Consider the following 13,307-nt stretch of genomic DNA (forward strand, 5'->3'; position numbering starts at 1 on the left):
ATCCTTGTGATTTTCACATAAATATATTAACAGTGTCATTAGTAACAAATAAGTTTCTAATCAGTAACAAAATGCAAGCTTTTATTCCGGACTGTTTGACTATAGTGCTGTCCCTAAAGTCGTATTCAATGTTTCGATTATCGATGTCGTTTGTCGGTCTTTAAATGACTAACTCGATTACATACGAAATTTACTTCAAGTGCCTCCGTAAGACAGATAAATTAACCGACAGGTCTTCAAACGAAAACTCGTTCGTTTGAGCCAGCTTTGCCATAGCGATCGCTATTGATAACGTCTTGCTGTCTAATCTATACATACCTATATGTTTATTGAGGCCTCAATGGATTAGTAGTTACGACGGTACCAATTCGAATTTCACTCTCGGTGATGCTTTTGGGCATTTAAATCTATCTATCTATATATATAAAAATGAATTGCTGTTCGTTAGTCTCGCTAAAACGCTGGACCGATTTGGCTAATTTTGGTCTTGAATTATTTGTGGAAGTCCAGAGAAGGTTTAAAAGGTAAATAAATATGAAAATGCTCGGAATTAAATAAAAATAACAATTTTGTTTTTCCTCTGATGTGTCTCCCGTCGGACGGATTCCTTTTGTTTGTTTTAAGCTTATTTTATACAAAAGTTTAGGTCTTTTATTTATCGATTGAGGCACTACGAAGTTTGCCGAGTTAGCTAGTTATTTTATAATAATACTAGCTGATCCGGCGAAAGTTGTTTCGCCATATGCATTATTTCTAGGAATATTTTTTTTGGTAAACCACCCTTAACCTTTAAGGGTATGAAAAATAGATGTTGACCGATTCTCAGACATACCCGGTGTACACACAAAATTTCATGAGAATCGATTGGACCATGTCGGAAGACTCTAGCAACAAATACCGCGATTTTATATATTAGATTTTCGCATTTCAATCTGTTGATCAACGACGAACATGCATAGTATCTGGCGCTTATACCAAGCCTCATTGCATACGGACGTCGACTGCACTTCAGACGCGCCTCATGCGAGAGGCGGTGGCGGGGATATCTAGAAATAACCTTAAAACCAAAATAACACTTATGAATCATATATTTATGTCACAGCTAACTGACCTGGCAAACGTTGTTTTACCATATATAAGATTTCTAGGGAATTTCTAGTGTAGAAAAATAAATAAATAACAAAACCTAATTCAACCGCATAAAGCCTCATTATAACAAAAAAAAATTGTCCAAAAAATAAAATATAAATGTTAGGGGTGGACAACCCTTATCACTTAGGGGTATGAAAAATAGATAGTAGCCGATTCTCAGACCTACTGTACATGCATATAAAACTTCATAAATATCGGTCAAACCGTTTCAGAGGAGTATGGTAACTAACATTGTGACACGAGAATTTTATATATAAGATTTTCAACGGATCCTATCAATGGCTTAAGCCCCTGTTTTTCGTCTAGACTTTTAGTGGTAGTGCGTATTGTGGTCCGCACTGCATGTGGTATCACCATTATAAGTACTTGAGCTTGAAGTATTTGTACAATAGACGCTGCGACCTCACGAGCGCTCACAGCACGAGGCTTGCTTTGTGATGCTTATGGGATCCGGTGAGGTGTTAGTTATTGTTATGGTTTATCCTGGAACTTTCTACTAGGCTTTAAAAAAACGTATATATCAAATTTAGAAACAAATAAAATAACGGATCAATATTTAATGGACTTATGATTTGGTTTTCCTTTGTTTTATAGGTATGGGGAAGACATTGAGGCCTCTAACGCCAAATGTCTTCATCAGACGATCGCTAATCGAGAATCGAGCCCCCGAATAGTAGTCATGAACTACTAGGTACTAATAACAAAGCCAAGGAGGTGCGAACAAAAGAAATTGAATAATGTAATCAGGCGATTCGACAAACAAAATAATGACACTCAATCTTTTATTTTTCTACATACATAAAATTTAAAAATATGTACTTTATATTATATTTCAATATGCCTTTTTATTTAATTATGGTATTAAAGAAAAATCATGTAAATATTTGTTATTGTTTCTTTCACGTAGGACTTAAATATGTGTTTCAGTTCGACTATGGTCAAAAGAATACTGAAAAATCATTATAACCTGTGCAGTTTGACAGTTGACGTTTGAGCAACATCCGGACAAAGAGATCTCAAGACATACAGCTTTGTTTTCATCCTCATATTAGTGAAGATTGATTCAATTGCATTTCAACTTAGAGTTGAGGAGACTGAAACTTTTCTCGGAGTATAACACAAAGAATAAAAGTAAGGTTACTCCGAGCCAACACTTTATGTATAATAACTGAACGTAGGGACAGACGGACGGACGGGCGACAGCCGCGAGACACACTATAAATAAATAAAGCGCCAACATTTTATTATTATCATAGCGCGGGCACGTGCGGGGACATTCCACGGGCAAAACTGGCAGCTTATAATGTACTGAAATAACCAACAGTGTGTGTGCAACGGACAGAATGTACCAAGGTTCCGTGTGCTCACAACCGTTCCGCTTCGGTTGACTATTCGAAAATCGAATCAACGATTTTGAAAATCGAAACGGCGTTCGACTTTCGAATTTTTACTCGACTCGATTAGTTTTCTTCGTTTTATAACGGTCAGCGAATCCTTCGATTAAGAAAACTTAAACAAAACGTAATGTACATATAAAATGAACAAAACGCGCAGAAACTATATAAGGATCGTAAAATCAACCTGCTCTCTCGGGCGCAGCGGGTACTCATTTTCACATGTAATATAATTTGATTAACTCGCAATAGTCATTTAGGAGCAATTAAAAGCCGAAAACAAGTCTTTTACAATCAGTTTGACTGTAAAAGGCTTAATGCGCCGCGAGAACGGCATGAGCAAACACATTAATCATAAAAGATTACGGTTGTAACGGAACGCAATTCCGATTCCCAATTAGCGCCGCCGGGAACGTACAGCTGTTCGAAATAAGAATATCTATTTCGAATATTTGAATTTCGTATCCCTAATCCGTGATCCAAGCGGCCAGCGCGTGGGCCCGTTCGTTTTATTTTAAAAACATTCCATAATTCGAAATTCGTAAAGTTCGTTAAGTTCGCGGAAAGAGTTCTATTTCTCGGAAGCGGCTAGCGGTAGTCAAACTTCGCCTCATTGATTATTATTTTAACGCACAATTAAAATTTGATGGCCTCTTCTCTTTCGTTCATATTCGACTTACTCCATAAATGCTTTCACATTTTCGAACACATCGATCGCACGCACGAGTCCAGAAACAACTATATGTCCGTGCTGTAAGGTGCGTTTTCGTTTGACATTGAACGTCGCCGTATTTTTTAGTTGCAATTGCTACATACGAGTGTCGGGACTAAGCGTCAATAAAAAATAGTCGTAAAATCTGTAACTCCAGCATTAAAATCGTTCTTAAGGATCAAACTTTTAAGGTCGAATTTAATGGGCACATTCGTAACCTCAACATTACATACCGCGGAACGTGTGAATAAAATCATGCGTATGCACACATTCGTTAAGAATTGACACTTATTAAAGGGAATTATTTTTTTAATTGGTATGACGACATCTCTTTATTTAGTGCTGTCGTCCATGCGAGTGCGAATGGTATTTGATTTAGAATTCCTTTCGGCATTACGGGCCGACAGCGTTCCTTACTGCGACGCGTTTTTTGTCGTATTAACATCAAGAAAACACTCCGAGGATTCGGTTTTTGTTGCCCGACGTAATGACTTTAATTAGATTGTAAGTCGGTACTGATTCGGGCTGCTCATAACTTTTTTTCTAACGTCTGGGCGGCAGTCGGTAGGCGACCGTTCCAAATTCAAATTGCCCGATTCTGATTTGGAACAGCGCGGCGAGTGTCCGCCGAGCGCGTGACCAATCGCTAATTAGGAAATGTGTTCGGATGTGCTCGCACACGGAAGCCGAACAGCGTTCTATAATTAAACTTTTAAAATTTAATTCGATTTTTTTTAATATTTCGAACACGCCATTTCCACTTCTGGTGTTACTGTGTCGGTGTTTATTGGGTTTTTTTTTTCTCTTTTACCGGCCAGTTGAAGATACACAGCACATAACGGTTTTCGGAATCGCTTCGAGAAAAATGGGATTCCGAGCTTCGGTTCTCACAGTTTTATCGAAATTGATTAATTAAGAACACATTTCATTCAACTTTATTAGCATTGGTTTCATTGCAATAAAACGATAAAGCTACATTAATTATGTAATTAATAAATGTGCGAATAGAATAGGTGCGGGTTTATTCTCGTTTCTTATTATCACATTTATCTTTTGGAATGATGAGTTTAGTCTTTGATGAGTTCAAGTTATTTCTAGTTTTGCTCAAGGAAGTCTCGACGAATAGTTCGTTGACCTCTTGGTAACTCAGACAGAAAGCGTTTGCGTTTGTGACGTTCAAGGAATCCAGTGATCGCTTAACATCAGGTGGGATGTGAGCTCGTTCATGCGTATTTATAATAACAAAAATCTCCCCCGCCCGTATAGTCTTATGTATTTTCCGGAAGTTTTATCGGCACAAACACCCCGGAAATCTGGTAGGTTTCCCGACAAATAGCTCGACGGGTGTCCCCGTCTGCCCCCAGCGTCACGGCGTGACGGTCACGCGAGGACTGCCGGGGCGACCCCTTAGGGTTCCATTCAATTTCCGGATCAGTGTTCGAGGTGGTGGAAGGACCAGTAATTGTCGTATTGTGTGCGCGGCTGTTGCTGTCAAATCTTCGAATATCTAATTATTAATTGTGCAAATTAATGAGAACCTTTTTGAAGAATATAAATGTAGTACTTTTAACCGACCATGGAAAGGGAAAGACCAGCTGAACTGGACCAGGTCATGGCCCACCCGACGTCGAGCTGACGGACGCACTATACCAAATGCCGGTCGACTGCACCACACTGCCCTACCATACTAACCACTAGAACACGTTCGGGATCTAAAATTAGATTCGAAACTAAAAATTCGATTTTTGAACGTAAATTGACATTAAACATCAAGGCCTGTGACGTCAGCGATGATTATGACGTCATAAACAAAACATGGCGGATGGTCACGTCACCGTACACTCCTCACGTTTACAGGAATACGATGATATTGAAATACAATAACTTGACTATTTCAATTACTAGGTTGTGTTAGAATTTTACATTACCACCGACTCGCCTGTGTCTTCCTTGAAGCATTGGACACGGTTTGAAGGGTGAGGGCAGCCATTAAAGGATTGAGTCTTCGATACCGTGTTTCAAGATGGGGACATTCATCTTGAGACGCTTAAGGGCTCGGGTAGCTCTTACTGGCTCTCAGCTCTTACTGGTGGTAGGACCTCTTGTGAGTCCGCGCGGGTAGGTACCACCACCGTGCCTATTTCTGCCTCGAAGCAGTAATGCGTTTCGGTTTGAAGGGTAGGGCACCCGTTGTAGCTATACTGAGATCTTAGAACTTATATCTTAAGGTGGGTGGCGCATTTACGTTGTAGATGTCTAAGGAACACGAGGTCGGCTGTGAGCTCGTCCAACCATCTAAGCAATAAAAAAATAGCACCGGATTAGCCGTCAATTCGTTCACACATCTCAACCATTATGGGTTTACTCATGAAAATTATCACTGTAGTGTCGCTCTCTTGCAGGCTTAGGAGAAGCAAGCATGTATAAAAATATTTGGCTGGAGACGACAAAGAGAAGATCTTCCACCCATTGGGTTTCGTTGCTACAAGACTAAGTCTACTGAGCGATGTATCGTGTACCGGTCTGTCCACAGCACCTCAATTATACAAGTATCTTTAGATTCCTCAAAGCAGTATCTCTGTTAAAGACTTGTGGTACTCGTAAAATCCGGTCGCAGTCAAGTAATTCCTTATGGAAATTGACGTATAAATCTCGATTACAAATATAATATCTATATATTAATACGTGAAGCAAAAACTTTCTATCCCTTTTTACGAAAATTGCGCGGACGGAGGAGTACGAAATTTTCCACACTTATAGAGAATATAGAGAAGGAGTGCACAAGGCTAATATTTTTTTTAAATAATGCATAAAAGATACATTAAATCAATAAAGAAAACATTACACATACTACATACCATGTATTTGACGCACACACGCATGCATACTATTTATTGCCAAACTTTTATTCTTGACGTCTGTTGTCAAATTGAGAGTAAATATTGTTTGTCTTTGTTAATATTTTTTATAGTGTAGCCTTGGCGAAATTTGTGATTACAGAAGTATAAAATACAATCATAATAGTGTACAAACTTACAATTCCAATTAATTATAGTCGAATTTCCGACTACTGCGGGACCTGTATTTTTTTTTAAAATATAACACGATTGAAGTGTCTAAAGCCTAAATTAAAAAGCTCGCACTTAAAAAAATCTGTCACAAACAGAAGAGCGTACTTCCTTAACTCGTAACTTTGGACACTTTATAACGCCACACGTACATGAAAGCTATAAAGAAGCGATCGACGTCATAAAAAGCTTTTTTAGGTCGCGTAGGTGCAGATGCCGATATGACGTCATCGTTCACCTTTTGTATAGTGACGTATCTAACACCTACCGGCCTAATTTACGATTTTCTGGTATCCTGATCGGGTCTTGTCGTTGGGCCTGTAGACCTCCATACCACTATATGGAGTATAGCCATATCACTATACGATATGATTTCAGAGTCGATAACTAAATAGAAATGCTTTACCCAAAACGGACTACGAATAGAAAAAAAAAGATATTCCGAAACAAATTAATATAAACTGAAAACAATAATCATGGAAATCGGTTGGCGTGATATCGAGTTATTCAACTATTTGTCGCGCACGTGCTTAATGCAAATTTAAGACTTACATGGTTTTCTTATGGATACCATTATCAGAAATGGGACTACACGGGAAGCGTCAGCTTTCTAATAAAAAAAGAATCATCAAAATCGATTCACCCAGTCAAAAGTTATGAGGTAACAAACATAAAAAAACATACAGTCGAATTGAGAACCTCCTCCTTTTTTGAAGTCAATTATATTAAAATACTCGCCCTTCGATCAGGCATCCAACAGTTTTGCTTCAGTGGAAGTATCGTCAGCTGTCATTCCATATCAGAACAGTCTTATCGCCTTCAGTTCCCAGGATTCTAGAGATCTAAATAAATCGGATGCTACACGAAATTCCTTTTTACGAAACACGTTTATTTAAACTGGAATCATCAAGCGAATAGCTTATCTAGTCAACGTTGAACCATCAGATCACTCACCGCAAATATCGGGGCGGATTCCGTCAACCACCAACCAGAAACCGCTATGTAAACCACACGAAGCTACTTCTTAATTTAATAGTATAAACGGCATCACAAGAAAAAAGTGATGACCTTTAATAATACCCCCATTACGGACCTGAATGATGCTTCTAAATATAATTGTATATAATTTGTCCCGTCCCGATGCTATTAAGGTGTAATATAATAAATTTATTTCACCACGAGCCACGGCCAGATGAAGACATGAGCGCCCCGCTGCCTTGCAAATGGAACGTGCCATATCAAAGGAAAACCTCGCAGCAGGACTCTGCCTATTATTTACAAATCCGGGAAAAAAAAATTACTTTAATACGTACATTCCTCTTAACGTTAAGAGGGTCAGCGCTTAACTTGAGCGAGCGTTCAAATTGATTACGAACTCAATCGCATTCCGGTTTTAGAATTAAGTACGAATTAAAATCCGACCATTCGAAATTGCGTTTTGAAAATTTGAATGTTCTCGAACGACGCATTCGAATGTTCTAAATACAAAACTTTGGGAGCCGTTCGCGACTCGTTTACTGCCCGTCGTCCTGGAAGTTAGTAACCTCCCGTGTCTGTGGTTTCTCTTTTGTTTTTTTTTTCCAGAAAAGGCGACACAAAATAATAATGTTATACTTATAAAGGAAATAATTACGACGAAATGCAATGATAATAAATTACACAGCGTTTACGACTAATTTATTAATAGAAAATTTGCGAGTAAACCTTAGGACAGTCGTAAATAAGTAACCGCCGACCGTCCAATGGTGGGTCGTAAAATTTGTCGGCGTTCGCAGATTGGCCAGCCCGCAGCCAATCAACGTGCGTTCCAGATTTAAAAGAGACGGTTTACGAGCGGCAGGCGTTGTATTTTTGCTGTTTTGGCGCCAAAATTGACAGTTTTAAGAGTTGGGATCTCTCGATTCGTACAGGAAATGTACTAATTAGTTCAAAATTAGTATCCACACTGAGCTAATTACTGATTTGTGGTTCGAGCGCTTTGGAGTAAGGAAGGAGAAAGCTTGGGCCTTGTTAAGCTACTAAAAAACCATGGACATGATAGAAATGCTGCCTCTTTAAGATAAGCCTGAAGTCTTAACGGAAACGACGTGCCCTAGATAAAAAAAGACTGCTCTTTCTAACCGAGTGTATTCAGTAGTGGAAACGGACCTTCAGTTTCAAAGCGTTCGTATAGCCTACCCACAAATGATTATTAAAACAGAACGGTACCCAAAACTGGTGGCAAAACGAATCGTGGAAGATGTCGTTCAAAATTAAATAAAGGTGACAGTTAGACGAGTTAGCAGAAGAGTTGCTTTAAACACAGACATACCATTTAACGTGTTGGAGGCCATTGCCCGAGAGGCATACGGAAATAAGGAACCACCAATTTTTTTTATATGGAACTAGCTGACCTGGCAGACTTCGTAGTGCCTCAATCGATACATAAAATACCTAAACTTTGTATAAAAAAAACTTAAAACAAACAAAAGGAATCCGTCCGACGGGGGACACATCAAAGGATAAACACAAAATTGTTATTTTTATTTAATTCCGAGCATTTTCAAATTTATCTACCTCTTAAACCTTCTCTGGACTTCCACAAATAATTCAAGACTAAAATTAGCCAAATCGATCCAGCCGTTCTCGAGTTTTAGCGAGACTAACGAACAGCAATTCATTTTTATATATATAGATATATCAGAATCTAGAGACTGATTAACTTAACTGACAGTTGACAACTAGTGAACATAGGAACATGAACTCCATACGAACATCTGCAGACTGCCAAGTCCCACACGCGGTACCGCGTGCTTCCTAGACGCAGATAAAAAAAATCCTACTAAGCTTATGGTTTTAGACTACCCACTAAAGAGCCTAAATAAAATTCGGAGAAACATTTTACGTACAATACCGTCGTAAAAGCGGAGATGAAGTCACACGTTTCGGTCAAAATAAAAGATGAAAAACCAAAAACATTCGTTAATTAGTTTTGATTTATACGAAGCACGAGGCGACAATATAATTTATGGCTTTGACGGACGGACAGACGTCTTGTATGCTCAACTGGAGAGTGATAGCGTGTGTTACGTCTCGTGATACTCGCTTCATGACTGGCGGTCGGGGCCACGCGCCGGTAAGTGCCACCTTTGTTGCCCGCCATCGGAGCTTGTTCATTTCTGTCGCGAAACATTATTTATTGTAACGTTACTTTGCCCACTGAGTTTTTCGTCGGATGTTCTTAGTGGGTCGCAATTCAGTTTTGGTGGTAGATTCAGCGAAGCCCTACTCTTGCTAGGGCTAGTGTTAGCAAATTCTCTCAGGATGAGCTTGTGAGCTTACCTACTAGGACAGGCGTGTAATAATTCATAATCAACATAAGAAAGGATAATGATGAGCCTGTAACTTAACTATTGATTCATATTTGGCGGAAAACCGATAAAGTATTACCAGGCAACCAGAGAACGATTCAAGGTGTACCTAGATGACATTTGCGTGCTCGCCTCACGAGAGTCAAAAACAATGGACCCAACACAACAATCGATTGACAGATTGACAACGTTGACGCAATATCGGAGTGCGTCTCCAACAATAATCCAGAGTTCCTTTATATCAATTCTGAGGACCAAACCCGAGACGCATCTGCCTAAGCGAGCGGTGTGTCAAATCGGCTACGTTACAACACCGCAGCCCTATCCCCTCCGACAACTGGTCCCTGTCGTTTGAATTATTCACAGCGCGTACGATGAGCTGGATTTGGCTTTGTGGTTATTGCCAAATTAATGTTACGTCCCGTATAAGACGAGTTATTAGGACCGATATTTCATTTCAGATGTGCCGGGGTGCGTCCTCCTGTTTGTTTTGTTACTGATTACTACTAGATAGAAGATATTAAAAGAAAATTCAGTTATGTTTTTTTTCGTGTAATTCTCCATCATCACACATTTTACTAGTTCAACGTCTCAACAATCACAGAGTATAATAACAATTCGTTACAAAAAAAAAACTACTTTAAAACGAGCCAAAGGATTTCCCATAAAAATTGCAAAACAACAATTCGCTTTGTAAATAATCCCAATTATACGGTTCGCGACCGATTCCCGACATCAATCAAACGCCAATGGCACGCCATAAAAAATAAATAAAAATATCAGATTGTCGAGAGAATAATGTTTAATGTTTCTAAAAACGTGGCGGCGGGTGAGATTAGCGAGCGGGGCGTCGTAAAGAAACAATTTTCTCCGGTTTTCCCGCGCACCAGGGGAGCTCGCCCGGTTTATGGAATATGGGGACATGACAGAAATACGTTATTGAGGAAAAAAAACCGAAAAAGTTTAAAAAAAAAAGATTCTCTCATTTTTGTTCTGATTTTTAAAAATCCAAGAGTATGTGTACCTAAAAAAAAACATGTTAAACATTTTCAAATCGTTCGATCGCTCAACGAAATCGACGTTCCTAATTTAAACTTTTATTAATTCATTTAGAACTTATAATACGTAATGTGTTCCTATTTTAAATTCTCAAAAGTTTCAATATTCAAAATTCTATTTTAGAATTTTAAATCAGTATTGAAAAATGGATACGATAAATTTTTGAATTTATTTAATCTTTGTTCTCCTGGTGCCATTAGCGTAATGCGTTCGTATATATAAAAACAACCTATAAACATAATAAAACCGGTTTTCAAGTTGGACGATTAAAAAAACACCGGTTTTAATTTCAAACAGAACATTTTATTGTTGTAATCCGTTCAGAATAATAATAATAATAGTAAATCATTAATATTAATTAATCACATTGACATACATGTTGGACGTACACCAAATTAGCAATTACAATTATGTTAGGATTCCAAGAAAGAAAAAAAAGGGTTTTTTTTTTTCACTTAAAATTGCATTACACCTAACTTAGATTCAACTACACATGTTAAAAACTCATATACAGACAAAAAAAAACTAATAAGATTAATAAAGACACCGTACCGAAACGTTCGCACGACTTATAATAACGTTTTTTTTTTTATTTATTTTAATTATGGCTTTTCAATAAGTAACAATGCGTGAAAATAATCATAATAATAATATATATATAAACATAAACAAAACAATTCAGTCTCAACGCCCAAAAAAATATTACTTAATCATTAAACAAACATCCAGAAAACCGAACTTCTCTTAAACACCGGTTTTGTGCGTTCGATACCGATTTATCGAATGAGCTCCGAATTAAAGCCGCGCTTTTTTTTTTTTAATTACGAATTTCGGTTTATTTCCTACCGCCGTCAAATCAAAGTTAAACTGGTTGACACGATCCGTGCATACAGTTGACGAACAAAAACAGTGGAGACGTTTTTTTTTTTTATTTTTATTAATTTAAATCGATCAAAAAACTTTTAATACCTTTACGAAGCAACTATTTTTTTTAATATCTATAGAATTCAAACTCGCGTACATTAAATTATTTTTATTCGTTTTCTTTTATTAATATATAATAATATATAATCGATTGCTAGTTATTTATGTACACACATTCATGAAAGCGTCTACGAATCCTACACACGCGGAGCCCACGTGGCAAGCGTTCCACACTAACTAACCTACCGTATACTGGATACGTATTTCACTTTTAATTAACTAAAATAGTGCTATTTTTATATTATTATTATTAATTTAAAAAAAAAACACATATGATTTACATTACGTATATGCTCCATGTATTTTACTAGCCTGAAAACAACAACGCACTAGCATCTACCACCGACCAATGAATGATATTACATATTTTATTATAATAATAAAAAAATCGATTTATTTATACCTTATCATCTCACTTAGGCAAGTTAAAGTTTTGTATCATTACGTATACTTCGTTTTCCAAATAGGTTTATTATTATTTAAACCGATTACATCTAATTATTTAGTTTTTTTGTTTTTTTTTTTTCGTTACTCTACTGAGGTCGAACCCGCGGCGGCGGTGACCGCGACCCAAACGAATCCTTAACGTAGTTAGTATACACAAATTACAATCAAACGTTATACGTATGTATATTTTTAGGTTTTTATTTTATTTTATTTTTTTCAAAATCGTATACATAAATTTCGGTGCAAAACAAACATTCAAAGAACACGGCGTGTATGTTCGAGAGCACTACGAAAATAAAAACCGCTAATAGTGCGGTCAATGCCGATTATCGAAAATCGGTTTTGTTTTTTTTTGTTTTCGATTAATTATCGGTTCGCACCCGTTTTCACCCCTTCACTGTAACGTTTCTGTTATAAATTTTCAATAGCGAATTTCGATTTAATTCTGACAAAAAAATATCAATTCAAATGTATCGTACAGTGTTAAGAGGTTGGCCAATTGCAAAAACGAAGATTTGTTCTAGAGGAGCTTATACTAGCGGCCGATCGTAGAGGGTCCTGGGAGCCCCACGGACCGACCGGCGCGGTGGCCGTACCCCGCCGTCGCACCACCTCCGACACACGACACTCCGACACTTCAGTACCGACACTAACAATATTACATTACTGTTCGAAGTGTATCTACCGGTGTTCGTGTTCGGAGATGGCACTACGTCGGCAAACGACGCGTCCGCCCACATTATAAACATTGCGCTTGTAACGTATATTGACATGCTATTGACTGACAGCATCAGAGTCAACGTTTCCATGTGGGCAGACAACGCTCAAACCAACAAAGCATTCTCCAAACGATGCGACAGTTCGAAAACAGAAAACCGAATTCAAATTTGACAACTAAAAAGAACGTGTAATTTAAAATAAAAAAACCGATATATATATTTTTTTAAATTTTCAAATTCGGAACTGTCAATCGTTTCGAGGTCGTCGTTGACGGACGTCGCATCCGACCGGAGCGGAGTACGGCGTTACAAAGCATCGGGAGGCGGGAATTAAAGACTTAAAAATGCGAGCACCCCCTTTTTATACTTCGTTTTTGCAATGGCCAAACTAAGAACAGGGGTGCACGAGGTAGCTCGTGGTC

At 37.9% G+C, this 13,307-nt stretch overlaps 1 protein-coding gene across 1 annotated transcript in view; it reads right to left on the reverse strand.

Moving 5' to 3' along the window:
- Positions 1 to 13,307, reverse strand: part of hth (Meis homeobox homothorax) — a 347,668-nt gene that overhangs the window by 285,636 nt on the left and 48,725 nt on the right.

The sequence above is a fragment of the Bombyx mandarina genome, chromosome 25 (genome assembly GCF_030267445.1).
Source record: "Bombyx mandarina strain Sakado chromosome 25, ASM3026744v2".
NCBI classification, from domain to species: Eukaryota; Metazoa; Arthropoda; class Insecta; order Lepidoptera; family Bombycidae; genus Bombyx; species Bombyx mandarina.